This window comes from Pinus tabuliformis, chromosome 5_2 (assembly GCF_031772625.1).
Source record: "Pinus tabuliformis cultivar Carrire ecotype Pingquan chromosome 5_2, CPIR1, whole genome shotgun sequence".
NCBI classification, from domain to species: Eukaryota; Viridiplantae; Streptophyta; class Pinopsida; order Pinales; family Pinaceae; genus Pinus; species Pinus tabuliformis.
Window position 1 is genome coordinate 595,439,458 of NC_142306.1, and position 27,182 is coordinate 595,466,639.

Here is a 27,182-nt window from a genome sequence, read left to right on the forward strand (position 1 = left end):
TTACCCTTAATGTACCTGATCTTGAAATCAAACTCACTGATCATGGCCTACCATCTATCTTGTCCGAAATTCAGATTTGGTTGGTCAAATAAGTATCTCAATCAATCGTGATCATTCATAAATACAAACCTCCTGCCAAGAAAATAGTGCCTCCACATCTTTAAAGCATGGATGATTGTTTCCAACTCAAGATCATGTGTAACATAATTCTCCTTGTGCTCACCAGTTTCCTTGATTCTTAACATACCACTTGTCCCTATAAGGAATCCACCAAGTCCTATTTTGCAAGCATCTATACACACCACAAACTCTTTATCTAGATCTGCAATTTTAAGAACTATAACATTTGTCAGCAACCGGTTCAACTGCTCAAAACTGGTTGCACATTCCTACATTTATTCAAACTTACCTTTTCTTTGCAATGATGTAATAGGATATGCAATGTGTTAGAAGTTCTTGATGAACCTCCTATAGTAACCTTTTAATCCCATGAATGACCCTACCTCATCCACATTCCTAGGAGCTTCCAATTCCATAATAACTTTTATTTTTTTTGGATCCATTGTTATTCCTTGGAAACAACATGTCCCAAGTAATGTACCTCTATTTGAAAGAAACTACATTTACTAAGCTTGACATACAATTGATGCTCTCTTAGAAATATCAATATTGTTGCTAATTGTTCGACATGATCTTCATCATTCTTAGAATATATCAATATATCATCAATGAACACAATAACAAACTTGTCTAGATACAAATCCAACACAATATTCATCAAGCACATAAAAGTAGCTGGAGCATTAGTCAAATGAAATGGAACTACAACAAACTCATAATTCTCATACCCGGTCCAAAAATAAGTCTTGTAGATATCCTCTTCTTTAATCTATACCTAATGGTATCTTGATCTCAAATCAATCTTTGAGAACATTGCTGCTCCATTTAACTAATCAAACAAGTCATCAATCATTGGCAACAAATACCTTTTCTTGATCGTCACCTTTTGCAATTACCTATAGTCAATACACACCATGAGAGTACCATCCTTCTTCTTCACGAACAACACTAGGGCACCCCAAGGTGATACACTTAGCCTGATGTATCCCTTTTCAAGAATTTCTTTCAACTACAATTTCAATTCTACCAACTCCAGTGTGATCATCATGTATGGTGCCTTTGATGCTGGTGTTTCCCCTAGTACCAACTCAATGGAAAAGTCCACTTCTCTATGAGGTGACAAATCATAAATATCCGTGGGAAATACATCCTGAAACTACTGTAAAACTGGGTACCTTCTTAATAGCTCTGCATACTCAACGTCCTCACCTTTATCATTATAAATATGCACTACAAATAAAACACACCCTTTCCAGCGACTGCACTTTTCTTGCATAGTTGTAACCATTGTAGTTGATGTTTCCTTCTTCTTACCCTAGAATATTCTCTATTCTCCATTTTCATCCAAGCACTCAATAGACTTATCATAACAATCTACATTGGTCCTATGAAGATACAACCATACCATATTGAAGAGCATACTATACGATCCCAACTAAAGCACATTCAAATGTGTTGATGTGGGCCTACCATTCAACTCAAATGCACAAGCTCTTACCCAATGATGAACTCTTTTCTTTGTACCTGTAGCCAACTTCACCAACCAATATTCTACATGTACTTCTTTATTAAAACCAAACTTATCCACCAGGTTGGGATTAATATAAATATAATCTATCCAAGTTCAATCAAAATAGAAACAACTTGATCAAATCTTTCAATCCATATCTATAATAGATGCCTAGTGATCTGCTTGCCTATTATCCAATGTTGCATAGATATGAAGAATGATCTACCCAACATCCCCAGCTGTATGTGCTTCGTGTGCACTATAGATCTAAGGTCTACCTGCATGATTCTACAGAAAATCCCTGTTGATATGCTTCTTACCACATATCCAACACTACAATTGTCCCTTACCAACACCTTTACTCTACTGCCCTCCAAGTTAAGGTCTATTAATCTTCTTGTAAGGTGCAACATTTTCTTTCTCACATGCATCCTGGGGTCTGTTTATTTTCACCTTCCATTTACCTTTCGATTTTTATTTCCCTTTCATCCTTGATGAAAATATCTCTTGTGCTTTGATTTCTCATAACAATGATTCAACTTACCAATGACTTACTCAAGTGACCGAGGTTCATCATATTCAATCTGGTCTCTAAATGATAATGGTAATCCATTAACAAATCTCTAAAGTTTGGCTTTATCATCCTTAAGATATGGTACATACCTCAAAAAATATAATAACTTGGTCGTATACTGCTCATCCTTTACGAATCCCATCTTTAGCTCATAGAATTCCTTAGCTTTATTGTCATAGTACCTCTCTAAAAAATATTTCTCCCTGAAAAGTCTCTCGAATTCATGACAACTCAACTCTTCTATCCTAATGTCTCTAACCCGCTTCACATATTCCCACCAGATGTCTAATTTCCCTTTGAGGATGAATATAACTATTATGGCCTTCATATTCTCTATGTAATCATGCAACTAAAAGAACTTCTTCATCCCAAGTAACCATGCCTCTACATCTTTCGGTTTCTTCAAATCTCCATCAAAGGAAGGTGGTTTTGTTTTCTTTAACTCATCTAGCAAATATCCCCTATCATTCCTCCTATAAGGATGATAATGATGATGACCATGATACCTATCAGAACCAGAACTAGAATACAACTTATGTCTGTCACCTCTCCTATCAGGTGTGTCCAAGAACTTGCCATCTCTGATCATGTCATCCTTATCCGACCTGTGCCCACCATGAGACCTACTTCCATATGCCCCATTAGTCCTATCCTCCTACCCATGGCTCATCCTAAGAAGTACATGTATTCACAAATATGGAAAACTCTAAAGAATAAATGCATTAACCTCTACTTGTTTCTCTTGTGTCTGAATTATTTTGTCATTATCTGCTTCACAAATTCTTATTTTTTCCTTCAAATTTCTCAATGTGTCTACTATGTCAGGAGAGTACCTATCAACATGCTACTCATCAAATCCATAGGGATAATATCCTAAACTATAGTCTACCATCTTGCTAGTCATCTTAGATCTTATTCCTCCAAGTATACCATGTCAGCTAAACCAAAATACAAACATAATCAACATACCTTAATACAGTTCAGGGGAGGGTATCTCATCTACAAGATCAACTAGATTAGTGCCATACATGTATAAACATAATCATATCAGTATATAGACACCATTTCAACCATTATCCATTTTCCATGCATAACTATATCATAAGCATGATAATGCATGCATAATGACAGATAGACACTGACATGCATAACCAATGCATAACTGACATGCACTCATGATGACCACATCCAACAAAGATCACCATCATCCTCTTCATGAATACACAACTACAACAATGACCACCACCATGCATACAAAATAAACACATAGACCGCAAGCATAAATAATACATATGCAACCAACATATATGCATGACAAACACATTCTGCCCATCGAGTCCAAGGGGTCAACCATGCTCCGATACCACTCTGTAACACCCTCCTCCCACATTTACCCAAGCTAACCAGTCCACTGGAGTAAACATGTGATGAAGAGTTACTATGACATGATTCAACTCCCCAAGTACAGTTAAGGAAGTGGAATCGATAAAGAAAAAACCAAACTGACCTTCCTTAGGTGCTACAGAACCTTCAGGAGCCAACCAACCCCTCTGGGTGACCTACCCCTAAGAGAAATTGATGTTTTATTGAACTCAACCCCCGTTTTATCCCATGAAAATCCTTCCATGTGAATGATACCCTCCACTTTCTCCCACGGGAATGCCTCCATGCGATTATGACCTTTTTCAGGCAGTTTTGTGCCAATGACCCCAAATTTTGAGCTACGCTTTTAGGGCTAGGGCTCAGGACCCTTCCTAGAACTTCATGAAACTTATAGAAATGATAAATAACATAATGATAAAGCCTCTAATGAAAAAAATGAACAACAACCTGACCTTAAAAGGCCTATCCATGGCAAACATTCCATCAAACACATCATGAACATGTGATCTACATGTCATAAAAACAAATCTGAACATAGGGACCTCATACTTATCTGAGATTCATCAAGAAGGATTAATGCCCTATTAAATAGATGCATTATCATCTATTAGCTCATAGATTCATTAACATTTCATTTACAAAAAAAACAAGATGAGAGCCATAACTCAAGTCTGTCATAAACCATGCTTATAACAAACATATAACCAACAAAATAGCAATGATAGAACAACCATGAAAAACACACATTAACAAGTAGAACTACACATGGAACACAAGAGGAAAAGATATTTCATTAACATATGCAAAGGCTAACCAAGTCAGGGACTTCCACATACCACTTGACCAGAGATTGGGCTGAACCAAATCTTTCTTTCATCCAATCACCCTCATGCCATATTCCAAGCATAAATGTGGGACTTACAACAAAACAACTAGGGCTTCCTTAAGCTTTACTGCAATCCACAAAGGGATTCCTAGGCCCAAACATAAAACATACACTATCAAGATTTACTGCAATCCCACCATATACTGGTCCAAGGATCACTAGGCGTATAGAGGAATGGATTCCTCCAAATCGCCCCACCTAAACCATGAGAATTTTTTTGTAACAAACCCACCCAGATCTACCAAAAGTAACCATTCCAACTAGGCTACACATGAGGAGAGATGTTACTATGATCATATTCAACCTCCTATGTCACCTTAAGGAAGTTGAATCGATGAAACATCACATACAGTCATCCAACATCATAAAAAAAAACCCTCAAGAGACAAGTCTGGCACACAGACAGGCTTTCGGTGGGTCCCACTACTATTCTGCAGCTCTTAGGCCATAGTCACTTCATTCTATGGGAAAGGGAGTGACCAGAAACCCAAAGTCACTCTCACAGGCCTGCCTGCCAGCGACTGTGGACCAAAATTGCTAGTTCTGTGCTAGTGACCCTAGGATTTAAGCTACTTTTCTAGCCCAAAATCCTCCGCTCTCCCAAGGACTTGTTGTAACTTACATAATTCATTAAAAACATGATAACAATGTTGATAAATCTAAATTTACCCTCAGGACTAGGCCTGAGCATCCCCAGCTAGGACTGGCATTCTATCAAACACTTGGCATCAATGCAACCTACAAGTCTAGGATACAAGACAAAGTAGAAATGAATGAAACATATTATGAAACATAATTAGAAGGATCACCTCCTTCTCCATTGAACTACTACATCATCAATTAGGTCTTTCATCCAGCCATTTAACTATTACAAGTAAATATATGAAATAACCATGACATAAATTAGTCATTCAACCATGCTTATAACCAGCATAAAACCATATAAATATCATAGATATGACAACCAATAATCCACATATAAATCAATGAAAAAATAAGAGAAATTAGCTTTTATTAATCATAGGAAAATCTAACTAGGTTCGGGACTTCCATGTACCATTTGACCATAGACATGGCTGAACCAAATATCTCTTTCAACCAGTCACCCCCATGCCATATTCCAAGCATGAATGTGGGATTTCATATAAAAACCAATCAAAGAACAACCAAGGGAATCTGAAGGTTAAAACACCTCCACCCTCATCAAAACATGATCACACCAAAACCGGTGCTCCGATCACAACCAAATAGAACCTGAAATTCCATCTTGAATCCATCACTATCCTTGAGGAATTTTCAATCTCCTTGTCTCTCAGGCTTTACCGTAATACAATATTGGATCAATAGGCCCTAAACCAAGACCAATCTCTCAATCTTTACTGAAATCCAAACCCGTATCACTAGGCCCTAAATTTAGACTCCTCCCTCAGGCTTTACCGTGTATCCTGCCAAAACTAGTCAATGGATTCCTAAGACTTTTGGAATGAAACTAGAAACCACATCCGTCCCATATTCTGAAATCCATCTGACAAACTAAAGATAAAATTTGAGATAAACATCCCAACATATCATGGCATCCATAAAAAGGCTAGGCTAGGCTGAAATCAACTGCCATAACCTGACAAAACCATGCCACCAACAACAAGACAACATACACCAACATGCAAAGCCGTGCATGTCCAAACCAGCTAGGAAATTGTACATGCAAAAGGTTACCTGCAAGTATTCCTGCCGAAGCTACTTTAGTCCTACTTTCCTTTCCTTGATCCTTTCTTTTATTCCCTCCCTTTCCTTACTTTCCCTTTCTTTTGCTCCAAACTAGAGTGCTCCTAGAAAACTCTAAATCACCAAGAGTGAGAAAGAGAGAGAGAATAATGAGAAAGCTCCAAATTTGAACTGACAAAAGCCATGAATAGGTCCTCATAATCCTTTTTATGATGCCTCTATTTCTTCATTTTCAATTATTTTCCTTCAATTTCCTCCTCACATGCAACCTATGCCCTTTCACCTTACTTTTCTCCTAATTTCCTTTATTTTCATAAATAAATGTGCCAAAAATTCCTTTTTTCCTTTTAATGCCTTAGCCTTTGCCAATTTTCTTAGCCAAAACACACATCCAGTGATGCCTAGTAGGATATCTTTGCCTAATCATTTAGTTTGGAATAAGTGTCTCTTAATCGTGGTCTTATTTTTCCTTTATTAACCTTTATTACATGAACTTTTTACTAAGGTTGTTACATAACCTTCCTCCTTGGGGAACATTGTCCTTGATGTTAAACCACACCAAGACCTCAGCATGACCATTAAAAAGAAAAAATACTACCTATGGAGCTTTATAACTTAGCTCGTTGTAGTATTTATAATGAAGGACCTCCTCAAATGAAAAACATCATAACAACATGACAAGATAATAAGCATACCACTTATTAGATCTTTATAACTTAGCTCATGGTGGTATTTACATCCATATACATATACATATAAAAATATCAAAACATCAAAAAAACATATGCCGAACATAAATCAACATCAAACCAAAACTGCTTTTCCTCAACTGGAAAACAATGAATGATACAGGGTTGACATCTGATCGTCCATCTCCCATGTAGCTTCTTCAGGCCTAAATTGCTTCCATTGAAATTTAAATTTCTCTATGGCTCTATTCTCGAGCATGAGATGCTTCTGTTGTAATATGCACTAAGGCTCTGGTAGGAACTGTCCTTCTTGCTCCACTGGCAATACAGACCAATCAATAACATGATCAACATCATTTATGTACTTCTTAAGCAATGAAATATGGAAAAAATCATCAAATTTCGTTGTTGGAGGCAGTGCAAGTCGATATGCCACTGGTCCAATCTCCTCAAGGATCTCGAAAGGCTCACAATATCGTGGTGCCAACTCGGCACATGAACCAATCCTCAAAGAGATTTTCTTAGGCTTGATGCACAAATACACATGCTCCCAAACTTGAAACTCTTTGAACACCCTGTGCTGATCTACATAACTCTTTTATATATCTTGTGTTTCCTTTAGATTCTTCTTTATAACCTTCATTTCCTGGTCCATGTCCATCAACATGTCCGATCCAATAAGTACCATGTTCACTGGATCACTCCAACTAATGAGAGTGTTACAACTCCGTCCATACAATGCCTCGAAAAGACTCATCCTCAATAACTCCTCAGAACTATTATTGTATGTGAACTCAACCAATGGAAGATACTCCTACAATTTCCTCTGTTGGTGCATCATGTACATTCTCAGCATATCTTTCAAGATCTAGTTCACCCTCTATGTCTTACCATCTGTCTGTGGATGATAAGATGTATTGAAGGCCAATTTTGTACCCAAGCCTACAAATAGATCCTTCCAAAACTTGGAAGTGAACTTTGCATCCCTGTTCGACACAATATTCTTTGGAACACCATGTAGTCTCACTCTCTCTCTATGAACACCTGTACTACCTCATTGGCTGAATATGTTGTCTTCACTAGAATGAAGTGAGATACCTTGCTCTACCTGTCAACCAAGACGATAATAGAATCATGTTGCCTCATTGTCCTCAGAAGATCTATGATGAAATCCATAGAAATTACCTTCCATTTCCATTCTGGAATCGCAATAGGTTGTAGTAGACCATCGAGATGCTTTCATTCCAACTTTATTTACTAATAGTCTAAACATATAGCCATGAACTTTACCGATTCCTTCTTCAGATTCGGCCAATAGTAAAACTTCTTCACCATCGTCAATGTCTTCTGAAATCCTGGATGACCCAAATATGGTTTCACATGAAACTCCCTCAATATAAGCTTCTTGAGCTTAGTGCAATTCGACACATAGATCCTATCACGAAACCTCACCAAGCCATTTGCCATGAGATGATAGTCTACATCCTGATCCCCATTACCTATACCTGTAGTTGTACCTGCACCTAAACCTATAGTTGTGCCTATACTCTATTGTAACATGTGCATGATCTTCATGTATTTGTCATCCCATTATCTTGTCTTCAAGATCCTATTCTGTAACTCTGTGCCATAGGAGCTTATAACTACTATATGATTTACCTGTACTTTCTTACTAAGAGAATCTACAACCTAGTTCTCCTTCCCTTTGATGTATCTGATCTCAAAGTCAAACTCACAAGGGTAGCCAACCATATAGCTTGTTTGGCATTTAGATTTTCTGGTCAAAAAAATACCTCAACCCACTATTATCACTCATTAATGTAAACCTCCTACCAAGAAGATAATGTCTCCACATCTTGAATGCATGTATAATCACTGCTAGCTCAAGATCATGCATTGGATAGTCTTGCTCATGCTCATTTAGTTTATGGGACTCATAGAAAACTACCTGTCATTCTTGCATGATAACTCTACCAAGTCCCCTCTTGAAAGCATTTGTACACACTACAAACTCCTTGTCTGGATCCACAATCTTTAGCACTGGTGCATGTGTCAACAACTGCTTAAGTTGCTCAAAACTATCTTCACATTCCACCATCCATTCAAACTTCTTACCTTTCCACTACAATGATGTGATAAGATAAGAAATATGTGAGAAGTTCCTGATGAACCTCCTATAGTAACCTTCCAATCCCATGAATGATCTCACCTCATCTACATTCTTATGAGCTTCCCATTCCATGATGGTCCTTGTATTTTCTAGATCTAATGCTATGCCTTCCTTGGAGACAACATGTCCCAAGTAGCGTAACTTAGTATGAAAGAATGTGAACATTCTAATCTTAGCATACAACTTCAGCTCTCTTAGCAATATCAACACTACTACTAAATGTTCAACATGTTATTCCTCATTCTTAGAATATACCAATATGTCGTCAATGAATAGAGTAACAAACTTGTCCAAATAAGGACACACCACACTATTCATAAAACACATGAATGTAGCTAGAGCATTAGTCAAACTAAATGGAACAACAAAAAACTCATAATGCCCATACTTGGTCCTAAGCACAGTCTTAAATATATCCTCTTCCTTGATGCATACTTAATGGTATCCCAATCTTAGGTTGATCTTAGAGAACATTGCTCCTCCCTTTAGTTGATCAAACAAATCGTCAATCCTTGGGAAAGGGTACCTATTGTTATGGGTGAAACCACCTTATGGCTTTGGGTTGAGAACCCCAACAGAGCAAAGGGAAAACCACAACAAGAAATGCTCAAGCAATCAAGAAAAATGTGTTTTCTACTAAATCATGTAGGAGTGTCCTTACTCAGATGTCCTTCGTTTGGGTAGATGCTGCAGGGTGCAAACCCTTAGCTTCTCCCAATGTTCTTGAAACCTAAAAATTATTCAAATGAAACATACACGATAGTAGAAACATAAAGCATATTCATGATGTTAACTTTAAATCATATAAATGAATGACTAATTATACATCAATATAAGATTCATAAATGAATTACAACATAATTTGATGCATAAACACATTTCATTTCGAAAACATAACAACATTCCTTTTATTGAAGTAAGCTACAAATAAGGTGGAGAAATACGACCTGAGTCCTTCTCTGGCTCCAAGTAGAACCGTCCTCTGGATCTATCCTTTCCTGGCCTTCAGCAATCTTCATCCATCACCAATACAAGGATATCTCAAGCAAGATAGGGGATATCTATAATCAAGGAAACAAGGGTTTCCTAAAGCTTTGGGAAGTGCATGAGGCACATGGATTCTTTAGACTCAATCAGGGATAATCTCACTATAGTATCAATATCTCGTCCTTTCTCCCTTAAGGCCTTCCCATAGAGGTTTATTTATACTTCTCCAAATTAGTTTTTAAGTTGGGAAACAGTTGGGCCACGGGCAATAGGAGGTGAGTAACAGGTAAAACCTGTGAACTTTGCCCGAAATTAACGAAATTTATTTTTTTTAAGTGTTTTAACATATGTGCATGGGTTGGATATATGCTGACCCACGTGTACATGCTTTTATCACAGGGAAAATTAGTGTATAGGGAATAAAACACAGTTTTTTAGATTTTGGACTAAGTCTGGAAGGAAGGGTTACCCTAGGCCATAATTAGAGCATCAGATCTACCAAGAGTGGTAAGTGGTGTTATAACATATGCCCCCTAATATATGAGGTCAGAAGGGGTGTATGATGGCCAAAATGTATTAAGTGTATGGAAGGAATCATGCCGACACCGAGGAGTTCACTAGAATTTAGCATGCCAAGCCATCGAAAGAGATTAGAAATAAACTGTTGTCTGAAGTGGGCATACCCATGCTCAGAAATAGTAAATCATGTCTACATGCTAAGTACAAAAGTAGATCCGATATGCATCCAAGTATAAAGGAACTAAAAATAAATAATGGATCATTTGATCATAATCAAGAAAGTACATGTCTAAATATCACATATAAAGAGCTGATCAATGATGTTGAAGTATGAAGTTGATCACTGAAGCCAAGAAACTGATCCAAATAGTACCAAGTGAACATGATGGAATAAATGGTACTACACCACAACTCAGGTGCCAGTATATAAGATGTCACTATAAGGAACTATAACATATAATGTGGATGGTGTCAAATAGCAGAAATAGGAGCAACTAACAAGTGAGCTAGGACATGCTGATGCAAACTCGAGGTCTTCGCTGACCACTGTGGTACATTTCTACACAATGGGAATGAATGATTTGAAGTCGAACATCTGAGAAATCATTTGATTAGCGGTCATTGATGTATACCATTAACAAACATGAGACTCCTCACCGATAATGATGATGAGAGTCAAGGTACCCAGTACCTTCTAACATGTGCGAATAAATGAGTTGTAGTCGAACATTTGAAAGAATCTATCAATTAGGAGACAATGATGTTTTCCCACTGTCGATAGCGAAGGAATATGCCACTGATGACTCCAAACCCTAAGATACAGACAAACAGACTCTAGATCTCTTTCCTAGAGCAATGAGCTGAGGTCGATGGGAAAAGATCCGCTAGAAGGAAGGCATTAAGGAATCCTTCATCAATCTAGCGCGAGTGTAACCCATAGGCCAATAATGTGGAAGGAATCAGATGAACAAATATGTAGTAACCCAACCGAAGCACATTTTTGGTGTACACAAAATGTGGTTAGCGCACAATAGAAACCCTCTAAACCAACTAATAATGAAAGCTGACACAGAGGCAAGGAATCCACCAATAGGGTCAAATGGAAAACAAGGCATTGCATGAATCCCACTGTGTGATAATGAAAGCTGATGTCGAACATAGGGAAACCACCTAGTCAAAGACCCATGATACTGATGGATTTTGAGCACAAGGTGACCTATCAATAGTGAAAATAGGGCCAGGGTGCGGCTCTAGATCTTCCCTTAGAGCAATTTGTTGTAGTCGATAAGGACAACACCCGCTAGCAAGAAGTCATTAGAGACATTCTCAAACTAGCACAAGCAAAGGACCAATAAAACTGATGTGATAATGAACATGACATTGACAACCAAGAATGACCAACTGAAAAATAGGTCAAGAGACACCACAGAGAGGCCGACTCAGGGTTACTTCCCTTGAACAAAAGCATGACTCAATTGTGACTACATGGCAGCATATGATAACTTTGTATAAGTTTGTCATGTAGGAGGCATAAGCAAACTCTCCATATGATTGCAAGAGGTAACCAATCAGAGGAGGACTGACTCGATAACAAGGTTAAGGCTCTCCTATGTCAAACTAAATCCCACCCCAATGGAGGAAAGACTTTATTTTGAGTGCTTTGTTCAAGGGTGACATGACTGACTCTAGGTGCCATCAAAAAATAGAAATAATGTCTCATTCCCGCTCTTTTTTGGAATATATAATTTTTTTGTCTTTTTCTTTTATATGAAGCTTGAAAAAGAATAAAAAATGCTATAGTATAGTGGAAAGAACAAGTGTCAAAAAAGCATATACTCTAGTTCCTCATAGGGGAACATTCCTATGCTCAATGCAAGGTGACGAAACTGGTCAAGGACACTCAAAGGGATGTTCTTTCCACGGGTATAAGGGTGTGTCAAGTTGCAGAGGCTAAGTGATTGCAAGGTTGATTTTGCATAAGACATGGTCGATAAGTGGCTTAAACACGAGTCCAAGTGAAGTCGGCTCAAGGCCAAAAGGTGCAAGTAGTCAATATGCAATGCAACAGTACAACTCAACACAAAGGAGCCTCTAGGGTATAAGGCCAGAAAGTAGCACAGAAGAATGAGAATGAGTCTTCAACACACAAGTCATGGCAGGACTAAAGAGGACTCCTGAGCCTACTCAATATAGTAGCATGGGCAGCCAATGTTAGTGAGGATCTAACTAAGATGCCCATGTAAAGGTTGGCTCTACCATCGCATCATTATTTTTAAAGTTAGCGAGTGAAAATGGTTTGCAAATCAAGATACAATGGGGTTGACCCTATGGCTAATGTATTGCAGTATGGAGGCTAGTATGCAAAATGCAACGGAAAGTAGTATTCTCTAACCTATATGCCGGTAAGAAAATTATACCTGCCATGATGGGTCCGTAGTCATGGGACCAAAATGATGTCTCGAAGAAGTATCCAAAATTTCCTGAAAAGACAACCCATTCTTGACACTCCAAGTCATAAGGTCAAAACTCCATAAGACAAAAATCAATTTTTGAAAAAATAATTTTTATTCTTCAACTTATATAAGGACTTTTGGACTCACAGTTTTTTCATTTGTGTTTTGAGCAAGGAGCTGTGGAGACAAACCCAAACAAGCTTCCTCCAACCAATTGAACAGTTCAAATCACTCCAAAACTTCTAGGTAACCCCTATATCCTACTTGTAATTATTTGTGATACTTTTAAATATTTTTTTTCAAGTTTTGACCATGGGAAAATATGTCAAAATTTTCAACTCTGTGTACACGCGGGTTGAATACAGGTAACCCGCATATACGAGGGACCTACATGTGACTGTGTTAAAAGGAAACCCGCGTGTGCCTGAGTAAAAACTTTAAAACATAAATCTAACAGTTTGAAACATTTTTTTTGGGCAGGATGACCATCACCTAGCAAGAAAGAGAGCATAGTGCTATATATAATCATGTAATGGAGGACAAAAATGCTTTGGATGCTTTAAGAAGTTGTGGCTTGCTAAAATTTTTTAAGATTCCAAACATGAAATAGAACACACGATTGCTTGAGCTTTTGATTCATTACTGGAGCGCAGAGGATGACGCATTAATGATCAATCGGATTCCCCTAAGGATCGAGATAGAAGATATATACTTTACTACCAGTCTTTCTCGAAGCAGAGAGGTGGTGCATTTGACTGGCAAGATGAGGGGTAGTCTTATGATAGAAGACTATGTTCACATATACTATCCTGGTCATCCTGAAAATATTGGAAGTCAGATTCCAATCAAACACGTAAAGAGCTTGTCCTTAAAGATTTTACTATTTACCATTGCCAGGGTAAATGGATCTGCTACTTTACATCAAGCCTCACAAGTATTTATTAGCCTAGCAGTGGAATGTCTGACCACAGTGTTTGATTGGTGCACACCTCTACTGACCAATATGAAGAACCAACTGACCTCCATTCAGAAGGGCCAGGAAAATAATTTTGGATATGGCACAATATTATGCTCATTCTTCTTTGAGAAAGTACCTGGGCTTTGACCTAAGGTATTATCGACTATTAGTGGCCCTGGAGATCCATGAATGGGTAGATGGGTTGACCTAATGAAATGCCTTGGGGGTGGCGATGTGCCTAGGACGACTTTTGACGATGAGTTTTTCGCATGGTGGGATCAAGAAGTCATCACAGTGGATGACTACCCTTATGTCGAGATGGATTTTTGAGGAGATCCAAATTTAGTTTTACCACCGAATGCAGCATGGGGTGCCATAGGTAACAATTTTTTTAATTTTTAAAATTTTTTAATATTTTTTGGTTTTTCAATGAACTTAAAAATATTTTTGATGAGACAAAACACTTACAAACCATATTGATTATGTTTCATATGTGGGACCAGTGAGACTTGACGGATTTCCCAGACAGAGGATTCAAGGGAGAGAAGCCGAAGGGGCTGCAGCTGAGACAAAGAGAGTTCTCCATGCAGTTCAGAGGAACTTGGTGAGGCTGACTCACCAAGTACCCATGATAGCCATAGAGGATCTAATGGAGGAGATGCAGCGTTGCGTGGTAATAGTACGACGGGACTGGGTGCAGCTATTCTGACGTGTAGCCAATGTCGTTTATTTTTTGGCTACTCATCCTAAGCCAACTATATAGATGATTAGATAATTTTATGATTGGACATGATGATGGGCATAAGCCTAGATTTTGTAGGGAATTTTGTCCCAATTTTTTGTATATTATTTTGGACACAAATACTCTATCTCTATACAGGCGATTTTATGATATATTCAGATGACATTTTGATTATTTTTTATGTTTTTTTTAATTTGATGAACGATTGATATGCCAATCTAATGCTTGATTAGCAATAGAATCTGCTAATGAATTTTCTAATCATTGAATGTGGACATATGTGATATAAACAAATGATCATTGCGACAATATCACTCTCAAAAATTGGCGATACAAATAGGGATCTCGTACTTGATAAGTGTTATTCAGCTAAGATACCACCAGTTGTGAGTCTAAATAAACCACTAACGAATCAATACAAAGAGATATTAATTCGGATAGAAAATTAACAACAACAGTATATTCGGAAATATTATTCGAAGCAGGACCGATACATACTTCTCTTGAAACCATCAACTGCCCAGATGGATAATAAATCACCCAAGCCACGGAAGCAAGGTTCTAGGTATGCCTACTCGCATCATTGGTGAATACTAGATATACTGAATAATCCATCAATACCTACCCAAAGGAGATAAAAAATATCAACATCACTAAAATTGTTAGATAGATATGTACAAACATACAATATACACAAACAAGTAAGTGCTCGGCTGAAGCCTAAGCAAAGTACTTCTTAAGGTAGAGCCCATTTTTGGGCTCTGCCAATTTGTTTCCTTCAAAGGAAATTAATTTATAAGCCCCCATTTTCAAAACCTGCTTGACTATAAAGGGACCGTATGTTATAGACAATTTTGTGCCTTGCATGAATTGTCAATAATCCAAGGGATCCAAAGTCCCTAAACATGATGTTCCTACCCCTAGAGGAACAAGGTCAGCAAACCAACAGCTCTCAGATCAGTTCTGCACCTGAAAACACTCAAAAACAAGCAATCTTGAAATCAAAGCAGGTGATCCACTAGGCTTCTGCGCTGAAACTCAACTCCTCCATGGTGTACCTGCGTTGCAAAGCAGGTAGAACAAAGGCCACCTGCACTGAGCGAGATGGGACAAGTGGCACACTGAGTCATTGCTCTGGAATCTTCCAAAAATGACACTTGGATCAGGGATTTCGCCTTGTGATGAGTCAGAGGCTCTGTTTCTCCAAGTGGAAGCAAAGTTCTCCAAGTGGACTCAAGAACTGAAGATCAACTGAAGAGAGAGAGGACACAAGGCAGCTACACATCAGTTGCAAGCTGACTCATCCTTTCTCAATTCATCTATATATTGAGCTCTCTCCTATGAGCTCAGGAGGCTGGAATTTTGTGCAAAGTAATGATATGATGTTGGTTTCACTATAGAACTATTGGGTGATTGCTTGAAGGAGGTGAAGAGGAGAAATTCTTTCTGCTGGGAGGTGTTGCTGGATTGGGGCCTTCAATGGTTGTAACACTCTCAGAACTTTACTTCTTCTATTAATAAAAGCTATTGAGGTTCTTCTATATACATTTGTTTCAATGATGTGTTGTGATAATTGTATATTTGATTTATGCTAATCCTTGAATCAGTTATGATTTCATGCTTCTTGTAGTTTCCTTCTTTGTTATTTTGCAGGATCTCATTGTAGCTGGGCCAGTAAAAGAGCAAGGAGCTGGGAGTAAGCAAGTAAAGAGAAGAGTTTGGATTCGACATTAAGCGCAAGGCAACGGTTAGTGCATTTCTTCATTCTCTCTTGCTTTCATAAAGAAGTAAATCTTAAGTAGTTTTCTTTACAGTTGTTGCTGAGGTACTATCACCCTTAGAGTGGGATAGGGTCATCCGAATCGGATACTTTTCCCTACAACAAACTGGCGACTCCACTGGGGATCGTATCTGTTTGATTGTTTGTAGTATTTTGCTATTCATTTCCTGAACAAAAGAGTACCAAATCGAAAAGCTTTTGACTATATCAAAAGCGAAGTAGAGGGCAGCTACTCTAGCTCATTTCTGAGCATGTTCATGATTTGAAGAGCTGATCTACAAGGATCCTTGTAAGCTCTTAGTGATAGCTTTTCATCTTCCTTGTCATCCCTTAGTGTGTACTTGACTGATAGCTTCTGATTTGAGCAAAAACTGTGAATTTTTGAGAAAATTGTGACCCAGAAACTGACAAAACGCAACTTTCGTTTTCCAAAGCAGGTAGTACACAGGCTACCTGCTTTGCAACGCAGGTCCCGAAGGGGCTACCTGCGCTGAGAGCCAGACTGGCTGTGCAGCACCTGCGTTGGCCCAATTTTGCCTTGTGCATTTGGGGTTTCCTCCCTTTTTCTTGCCTGTTTTCACTATAGATTTTGCAGCCAGTTACCAGTCTTGTACCTATTCTGAAACCAACCTTACTTGCCATCATTCCGACTCTGTTATATAACAAAATTGTACTTGTTCTTTTGTATTTCTTACATCATTTACAATTTCCCATAACGAAAGTGAACTAGTCTTGCTTTGGCCTCTTAGATCTGAACCTGTGTTAGGCATTTTGCTGGTCTAAAGAGTTAGCTTGTTTGCTGTCCATAATTGATTAGTCTTTTTACTTTCGTCATTATGGTTTGATTTCATGTATTTCCGGTGATTAAACAAGTAAATCTTAAGGTGTCTTTTGATTTTGGACAAGCTTGTTTGTTTTCGCTTTAAATCGAAATCAAAGTTATATAACAACTTTCTTTTTGTAATACATCAACATTAAGAAAGGGAAAAGAAAATACATGCATTGTGCATTTTGCATTTGACTGTTTGCATGCTGATTTAGGAAATTTTGCATTAGTGTGTGCTCTATGATCTGTGTGAAAAGATTTGCCTTTCTTCTCCTCAGTAGTTAAGATTTTCAAAGTTGAAAGATTGAAAAGTTTGCTTCTCATCTTAGACTGCATTCAGGAATTTGTTACATACATCTCGTGGTGATCCTTAAAGGCAAACTGCTAAGCAAGATCAACATTAAAATAAATTCAATTTACATAACAAAGCTTTGAAACATAACACAAACACATAGAGGTCTAGGTAGAGACGTGTTCTGGCGTCGTTAAACGTAGTGACTGTCGATCTCTACGAAGGTGGGTGATTCCTCCTGAGAGTCGGTGGCACTAATACGGACTTGTGCTCCCACGTACCGTCGCATATATATTGGGAGACCCCTATAGGAACAAAGCCTTTATCCATAGGAAGCCATGTCGGCCGCCCTACTGATCGCGATGCAGTGAACACAGCATTCACGAAGATCGACCACCCGTACCGTAAAACGTATTCTGTGGTTTCGCGAAAAGTTTGGCACACCCTCTGCCTAGAACTCCAGAGCAGTTTCTTTTGGCCTTTTTCAAACTCTATAACTGAAAAAGTCCATCCGAGCATTTGTCACTTCGGGCTCGTTAAAACATCGAAGGGGACTAGAGTCATCTTTAGCTTTTTCTCGACTCTTAAAACATGAAAAAGCAAAGTTGTGTCTAAAAGCGTCGTTAATAAAATTTATTTTAATCAGAACATAATCACCTGTTATTCCCGCGTTGATCTTTCAGTTGAAAAGTATGGAGCCCACCAACCAAGGAAGTCACCTTGGTGGAAATCCCAATCCCTTCTCCTCTTGGGGAGATGTTGGTGCGCCTCATATGGCCACATTGTCACTTCCAGGATTGACAATTGGCCTACCTGTATGGCTCTTTTCAACTAATGTAGTTCAAATCGCCACAAATCCTGAGCAGTCGAATCAACAGTCAGACCAGTCTAGAGCTGCCCACCAGCCTTCCACTTCTTACAATTCTTCCTCTGATCCTTCATCTTCACAAGGTAGAGCCGGCAGAAGTCAGCCTCCCATGGAGAAGAAGGAAAAGAAGAAGAAAGAAAAGAAGCAGAAGGGGCCTATGGCGAAGGCAACTGGGGGCAAGCAAAAGACATCTGACAAAAATCCACACACTGCACCGACCGGGCCTAAATCGCCATGTGTCATTTGCAAAGGGACCCACTTCCATCGTGATTGTCCTTGTATTCCCCGGATACTAAGGGACTGGTCCCCGAGGTTGCACGATCCGGTAGCTTCAACCTCTGGTAGTCATGTTGATTGCAGTCCATCAACTAGCGAGAGTGAAGGACGAAAAGGGAGACCAAGATCACCCTGTATGTTGTGTGAAGGCGATCACGCCATCCACCGATGTCCATTCTTAGATGAGGCGAAGAGAGTTTTGGAAGATCGTCCGGTATCACCGTTACGACTTCCTCCTGGATACCAAAAACTCGTGCCTAATCCCTCGATAGTTGAAAATCCAGCTGGCCCGCTCAAGTGGTCAGCTGAAGTGTCTGTCATTGAGAATGAACCTACTGAATCCAGACCAGACGAAAGTCTAAAGGTCGAAACGGCAGTTGACCCGGTTCTCCCTTCAGAGGTTTCATCCTCAAATGACTCCATCATTGAAGACCCATCTTCAAATGACACCCTCACTGAAGAGGATAAGGATGACACCGTCCATATTCTTTTCATCAACACAGACTCTGATGAGCATCAGGGCAATGCACCCATTCCTTTATCGCAGGAAGGAACATCGTCAGGGTCGTATCCGGCCGTGTATTCGGTCCCACCACCAAGCAACCTAGTTGTATCCTTTGATTGGAATCAACTAGGCAGACCCCGGTTACCAGCCAGTATCCCATTCAGAATCATCATCCAAATCTACAGAATGGTGATGGCTGGAACTATCATTGATGAAGGGGCATCTGTGAGTATCCTTTCCTCTATTGCTTGGAAAGCACTGGGTTCCCCGGCGCTTTTACCTGAGATGAGAAATCTATCGGGTTTTGATAAAGGAACCAGTCGCCCGTTAGGGATTCTCCCCAATGTTCCAGTTACATTGAAGGGGAAGACAGTTCATATGAATGTCATGGTCGTCCAGGGACCCTTGGATTATAACCTACTCCTTGGACGGGACTATATATATTGCATGGGAGCAATAGTCTCCTCACTCTTTAGAGTAATGTGTTTTCCACACGAAGGAAAGATGGTCAAGCTCGTGGACCAACTTTCATTTCCGGGATCTCGCATCGCAAATAGTCAAATACCAACCCTAAATGGCTTATTCACTCAAGAAATGCCTCCACCCCCGGTTCTACTTCCCGATGAATGCGAGTGATTCGGAAAGATATAACTGGGACCCAGGGGGCATGCACCCTGGCCTGCCTTGGGCAGAGGAAACCTTGGGTATAAAGTTGATTTCCGCAGAAGAATATGACTAGTCCGTACCCCGTCCGAAAGAAGGAAGAGAGGGTTGTTCTAGAATAAGATTCTTTTGTCAAAGTTATGTGAGTGAGATAATCTGCTTCTCGCTCCCCTTGTCTAGATAATAAGGATACCGAGGAAGGGGACCATTTGCGGTAGCAAGTAGTAACCATCTTTGAAGACAAGCCTCACCCATTAAAACATATGTTTTGAAGGATAAGTAGGGGCAGCCTCCAAAGAAAGAGATTCTATTGCTGCAACAAGTGGTCACCATCTTTAGTAACCTAATGGTAGACATCGCCGGGAAAAAGAGTTTAGTTTGCGGCAGCAAACAAAACCATTTTTCGGATAATAAGTAAGAGGCAAACCTCCCTCCGTAACACCAATGTTTTATCTGTTGCGATCTTGCAAAAACCTAAAAGTGAACTGATGGGAAGACAAGTACCGTCGGCACCGAAAAATAATGAGAAGACAAGTATCGTTAAAAATATAGCAATACGACAAGTAGAAAAACGGAGGTGGGACAGAGGAGGGGTAGCCTTGAAATTATATTTTATACCTGGGGGCATGCAAACCTTTTGGAGTGCAAGCAAAGAGTGGTTATTTATCTGTTTTTTGGATTAGTCGTTTCTGAACTAGCATGAAAAAAGGATGTGGGGCAAAAGCCAAAACTTGCCAAATAGGAGCATAGCTTCGTGAGATAAAGCTCCTTAAAAAATAGCTATCTCACCTGAGGCGTTTCTTGTATTATGACTGGTATAATCGAGCAGTTTTAGCACACAGTTCATGCTCGTTAAAAAATAAACGCAAGATCCGAGCAGTTTTAGCACATAGTTCATGCTCGTTAAAAAATAAACATAAGTTGTGAGCAATCTTCCCCTAGAGTTCAAGCTCACCCAGAAAAAATGAACCGGTAAATAACCTTGAGAAATGTAACCTTTGACTGCCATATTAAAAACCATTGGTCGTGTTTATATGCCATCACCTCCATCCGTTCATTTGGCCAATCGTTCATCTCCATATGTTTGTTTACCCATTTTGAGGAACAGCTGCGAAGAGTGATTTCACTTAGCCATCCTTGTGACACTGCCGTGATTGGAATATTCCAACCTGTACCTGGAATCTGCTGCTATCCCTGTTTATCTCTCGTTCCTCAAAAGACGAGTCTTCTTTGAGCTCTTTTCTCCTGACTCATAAAATATGAAAAGTTTGCCGAGTTTTGGCCTTCCAACTCGTTAAACGACCAGAAGAGCTATCCCTCCTCTAGATTTTAATCTTTTTGGACCTGAGGGATTATTGCACAAAAAGATCGAGCGCTTGTTTTGTTCGGCTCGTTAAAGCAATCGAAAATTCATCCCTTCTGTATTGTTTTATACTTTTTCAGACTCAAGGGATTAGATGACGAAAAAGGGAATTCAGGAGTTGACTTTATGTACCTTTTCAGACTCTCTAAAAATGAAAAGGACCGAGTTATCCTTGTCGTTAGACTCGTTAAATTCATTAAATAGCGACAAACTTGTCTTTAGACGAGAACGAGTTTCCCTATCGCTAGGCTCGTTAAAACATAGCGATGGGCTTGCCCGAAGGGCAGGTTATAGAACAAGCATATGTTATCCTCCTCAAGCTTGACAAAAATAAAGAGGTACTGGTCAGCAATGACTGGGGAAAAATTGGGAGAACCTCATAGCTTTAATGGTAGCAAGTCGCTCTTGAACATGACACTTTGTCCTCCGTATCACATCGGGTTGGGTTGTTTCATTCACCGGTCTCATCACCATGGTCCTCGCCACACCATCCACATTTGGGGTAATGCTACCGATCCATCACATCAGTGTCGTTGTATGTTCAAGAGAAGTTGTTCTGCAAAGAGTCAACCGTGTCCCATCCACTACCATACATTGTCCTTCATCCATTTCATGACCGCCACCCTGAATCATACATCACAGTTTGTTTTCACCTCATCACAATCATTAGCTCCGTTCCGTGTCACTGATGTGGGATTCATTAAGGCCCTCCTTTGACGGATCGCTCCTTGTCGACATCAACTCATTATCCAAGGAGTTGATCTAGGAACAACCCCTTCAGTACTTTGAAGCTTGCATGCCTCAATGGCAAGTTTCTCACTTCCGGCGATAGGTATACATCAATGACCTTCGACCAGAAGATTTTGCATGGTGGTCGACGCCAAGTCCTTTATTCCCACCATGTGAATTGTACTACTGTACCTTGAGGGTCATCATCCTTATCGGTGATTCCTCTCGTGCTTGTTAACGGTTTACATCATTGACCGGTAATCAAGCGATGTCTTTCCATGTTCGACTTCAAGAAATTCTCACATGGATCGACTTGTACATCGAGTGAAGATCGGAAGAGATTGAAGACCCCGGATCTAGTTTCATCCATCCGGGCTGCGATATATATTCAGGATATAAAGACATTTGACACATACATCGTTGCAGCAGATGATCATCCTTCTCAAAGGATGATAATTTCAGCAGAGAATTATCAGTCTATCAGACGATCGTCTGTTCTATGTACCAAAATGTATTTATAAAAGCTGAGCATGGGAATGCCCGCCTCAGCTAGATCATGAAAAAGTATGAAAAATAATGTATTGTATTGTATCTTATTACAGGACACTTCTCAGCAGATCGAACGAACTTCGGATCCTCCTAATAAAGCATTTCACCCGATAAACGACCTCATACTTTAGGGGGCATCTGTTATAGACAATTTTGTGCCTTGCATGAATTGTCAATAATCCAAGGGATCCAAAGTCCCTAAACATGATGTTCCTACCCCTAGAGGAACAAGGTCAGCAAACCAACAGCTCTCAGATCAGTTCTCCACCTGAAAACACTCAAAAACAAGCAATCCTGAAATCAAAGCAGGTGCTCCACTAGGCTTCTGCGCTGAAACTCAACTCCTCCATGGTGTACCTACGTTGCAAAGCAGGTAGAACAAAGGCCACCTGCGCTGAGCGAGATGGGACAAGTGGCACACTGAGTCATTGCTCTGGAATCTTCCAAAAATGACACTTGGATCAGGGATTTCGCCTTGTGATGAGTCAGAGGCTCTGTTTCTCCAAGTAGAAGCAAAGTTCTCCAAGTGGACTCAAGAACTGAAGATCAACTGAAGAGAGAGAGGACACAAGGCAGCTACACATCAGTTGCAAGCTGACTCATCCTTTCTCAATTCATCTATATATTGAGCTCTCTCCTATGAGCTCAGGAGGCTGGAATTTTGTGCAAAGTAATGATATGCTGTTGGTTTCACTATAGAACTATTGGGTGATTGCTTGAAGGAGGTGAAGAGGAGAAATTCTTTCTGCTGGGAGGTGTTGCTGGATTGGGGCCTTCAATGGTTGTAACACTCTCAGAACTTTACTTCTTCTATTAATAAAAGCTATTGAGGTTCTTCTATATACATTTGTTTCAATGATGTGTTGTGATAATTGTATATTTGATTTATGCTAATCCTTGAATCAGTTATGATTGCATGCTTCTTGTAGTTTCCTTCTTTGTTATTTTGCAGGATCTCATTGTAGCTGGGCCAGTAAAAGAGCAAGGAGCTGGGAGCAAGCAAGCAAAGAGAAGAGTTTGGATTCGACATTAAGCGCAAGGCAACAGTTAGTGCATTTCTTCATTCTCTCTTGCTTTCATAAAGAAGTAAATCTTAAGTAGTTTTCTTTACAGTTGTTGCTGAGGTACTATCACCCTTAGAGTGGGATAGGGTCATCCGAATCGGATACTTTTCCCTACAACACCGTACCACATAAATTTAAGCTTTCCTGCCCCTAGGGTGTCTTTGTCTTGATTGTAGACTAGGACAAGGTCACCCTCAGAAAAATTCTGAGGGCAGACAACTTTATCATATTGAGTTTTTACCCTCTTTTTATGGGCTTCGTTTATGATGGCGACATCTCAACGTTGCTCATTAAGATCCTCCAAATGAATGAGTCATTCATCGAGATTACAAGTCTCTGGGATAAGTTCAGCAACTAGCTTAAGAGAAGGAATTTCACATTTAATAGGAAAGATAGATTCCAACCCGTAAACTAGTTGAAAAGGAGAAAAACTAGTGGAAGCCTAAACTGATGTTCGATATGCCCAAAGTGTGGGATACAACATGATGTGCTAATTGGATCGAGCTTTGTAAATCATCCTTTGTAGGATGATTTGAAGGGACTTGTTCACGGCTTCAACCTACCCATTGGCCTGAGGATAATATGGAGATGAATGCTCCTGCCTGAAACCCAAATTGAGATCCAATTCAGACATCAGTTGATTTTGGAAATGACTACCATGGTTAGTGACAATCTCTTTAGGGATATGAAATCATGAAATAACCTGATTAAAGAGAAATAAGGTCGTTGTTTCATTGTCATTTTTGAAAGTAGGCATGGCCTTAGCCCACTTTGTAAAGTAGTCTACAACTATAATGATGTACTTTTGATTCCCTGCCGAAGGCAGATTACAAGTGGTAAAATATATGCCCCACTTCACGAAAGGATTGACAGTGATAATAGGGAAAAGAGGAGCTGGATGCATGCACATTTTCCAAGTATAGACTTGACAAGGATGGCATCTATTGACCACTTCAATACAATTTTTGAAAATTAAAGGCTAAAAGTAGCCTGCTCGCAAAAATTTTTGGGCTGTTGCAAGCCCCATTAGATGACTGCCATAAGCTCCACTATGGAAATCATTAAGAACTGACTCAGCTTCTTCCAAATTCAAATAATGCTTAAGGATTGAATCAATCCCACCATGATATAATGTGTCACTTATAATAACATAATTATTAGTGAGTTGACGCAAATTTCTACACTCATATTTGGAGAAAGTGGGTCGAAACATCAAAGTCTAGAGATATATAATGATATCTCCATACCAAGGATCTTATGAAGAAATGAGAAATAAATGTTCATCGGGAAAATTTTCCTCATGAATAATTTCTTCCTCACAAGGCAACTCTGATATCAGCTCTGCAAATACTAAAGATTTCTTATATTTAGCCCACCCCAATGGAGGAAAGACTTTATTTTGAGTGCTTTGTTCAAGGGCGACATGACTAACTCTAGCTGCTATCAAAAAATAGAAATAATGTCTTGTTCTCTCTCTTTTTTGGAATATATAATTCTTTTGTCTTTTTCTTTTATACGAAGCTTGAAAAAGAATAAAAAAATGCTATAGTATAGTGGAAAGAACAAGTATCAAAAAATCATATGCTCTAGTTCCTAGGAGGGGAACATTCATACGCTCAATGCAAGGTGACGAAACTAGTCAAGGACACTCAAAGGGATGTTCTTTCCACGGGTATAAGGGTGTGTCAAGTTGTAGAGGCCAAGTCATTGCAAGGTTGATTTTGCATAAGACATAGTCGATAAGTGGCTTAAACACGAGTCCAAGTGAAGCCGGCTCAAGGCCAAAAGGTGCAAGTAGTCAATATGCGATGCAATAGTACAACTCAACACAAAGGAACCTCTAGGGTATAAGGCCAGATAGTAGCGCAAAAGAATGAGAATGAGTCTTCAACGCACAAGTCATGGTGGGACTAAAGAGAACTCCCGAGCCTACTCAATATAGTAGCATTGGCAGCCAATGTCAGCGAGGATCTAACTAAGATGCCCATGTAAAGGTTGGCTCTACCATCGCATCATTATTTTTAAAGTCAGCGAGTGAAAATGGTCTGCAAATCAAGATACAATGGGGTTGATCCTATGGCTAACGTATCATAGTATGGAGGATAGTATGCAAAATGCAACGGAAAGTGGTATTCTCTAACCTATATGCCAGTAAGAAAACGATACCCACCATGACGAGTCTGCGGTCATGGGACTAAAATGATGTCTCGAAGAAGTATCAAAATTTTCCTAAAAAGACAACCCATTCTTGACACTCCAAGCCACAAGGTCAAAAGTCCATAAGACAAAAATCAATTTTTGAAAAATTAATTTTTATTCTTCAACTTATATAATAACTTTTGAAATTTGGACTCACAGTTTTGTCATTTGTGTTTTGAGCAAGGATCTATGGAGACAAACCCAAACAAGCTTCCTCCAAAAAATTGAATCATTCAAATCACTCCAAAACATCGAAGTAAACCTTATATCCTACTTGTAATTATTTGCGATACTTTTTAAATATTTTTTTTCAAGTTTTGACCGTAGGAAAATATGTCAAAATTTTCAACTCTGCGTACACGCGGGTTGAATACAGGTAACCTGCGTATACGAGGGACCTACATGTGACTATGTTAAAAGGCAACCCGCATGTGCGTGAGTAAAAACTTTAAAACATAAATCTAATGGTTTGAAACATTTTTTTGGGCAGGATGACCATCACCTGGCAAGAAAGAGAGCATAGTGCTATAGATAATCATGTAATGGAGGACCAAAATGCTTTGGATGCTTTAAGAGGCTGTGGCTTGCTAAAAATTTTTAAGATTCCAAATATGAAAGCCAACACATGATTGCTTGAGCTTTTGATTCATTACTGGAGTGCAGAGGTTGACGCATTCATGATCGATCAGATGACCCTAAGGATCGAGATCGAAGATATATACTTTACTACTGGTCTTTCTTGAAGCAGAGAGGTGGTGCATTCGATTAGCAAGACGAGGGGTAGTCTTACGATAGAAGACTATGTCCACATATATTGTCCTGGTCATCCTAGAAAGATTGGAAGTCAGATTCCAATCAAACACATAGAGAGCTTCTCCTTGAAGATTTTACTATTTACCATTGCCAGGGTAAATGGCTATGCTACTTTACATCGGGCCTCACGAGTATCCATTAGCCTAGGAGTGGAATGTCTGACCACAGTGTTTGATTGGTGCACACCTCTATTGACCAATATGAAGAACCAACTAACCTCCATTTAGAAGGGCCGGGCAAAGAATTTTGGATATGGCACAATCTTATGCTCATTATTCTTTGACAAAGTACTTGGGCTTCGACCCAAGGTATTATCGACTATCAGCGGCCCTAGAGATCCACGAATGGGTAGATGGGTTGACTTGATGAAATGCCTTGGGGGTGGCGATGTTCCCAGGATGACTTTTGACGACGAGTTTTTCACATTGTGGGATCAACAAGTCATCGCAGTTGATGACTACCCCTATGTGGGGATGGATTTCCGAGGAGATCCAAATTTAGTGTTACCACCGAATGCAGCATGGGGTGCCATAGGTAAC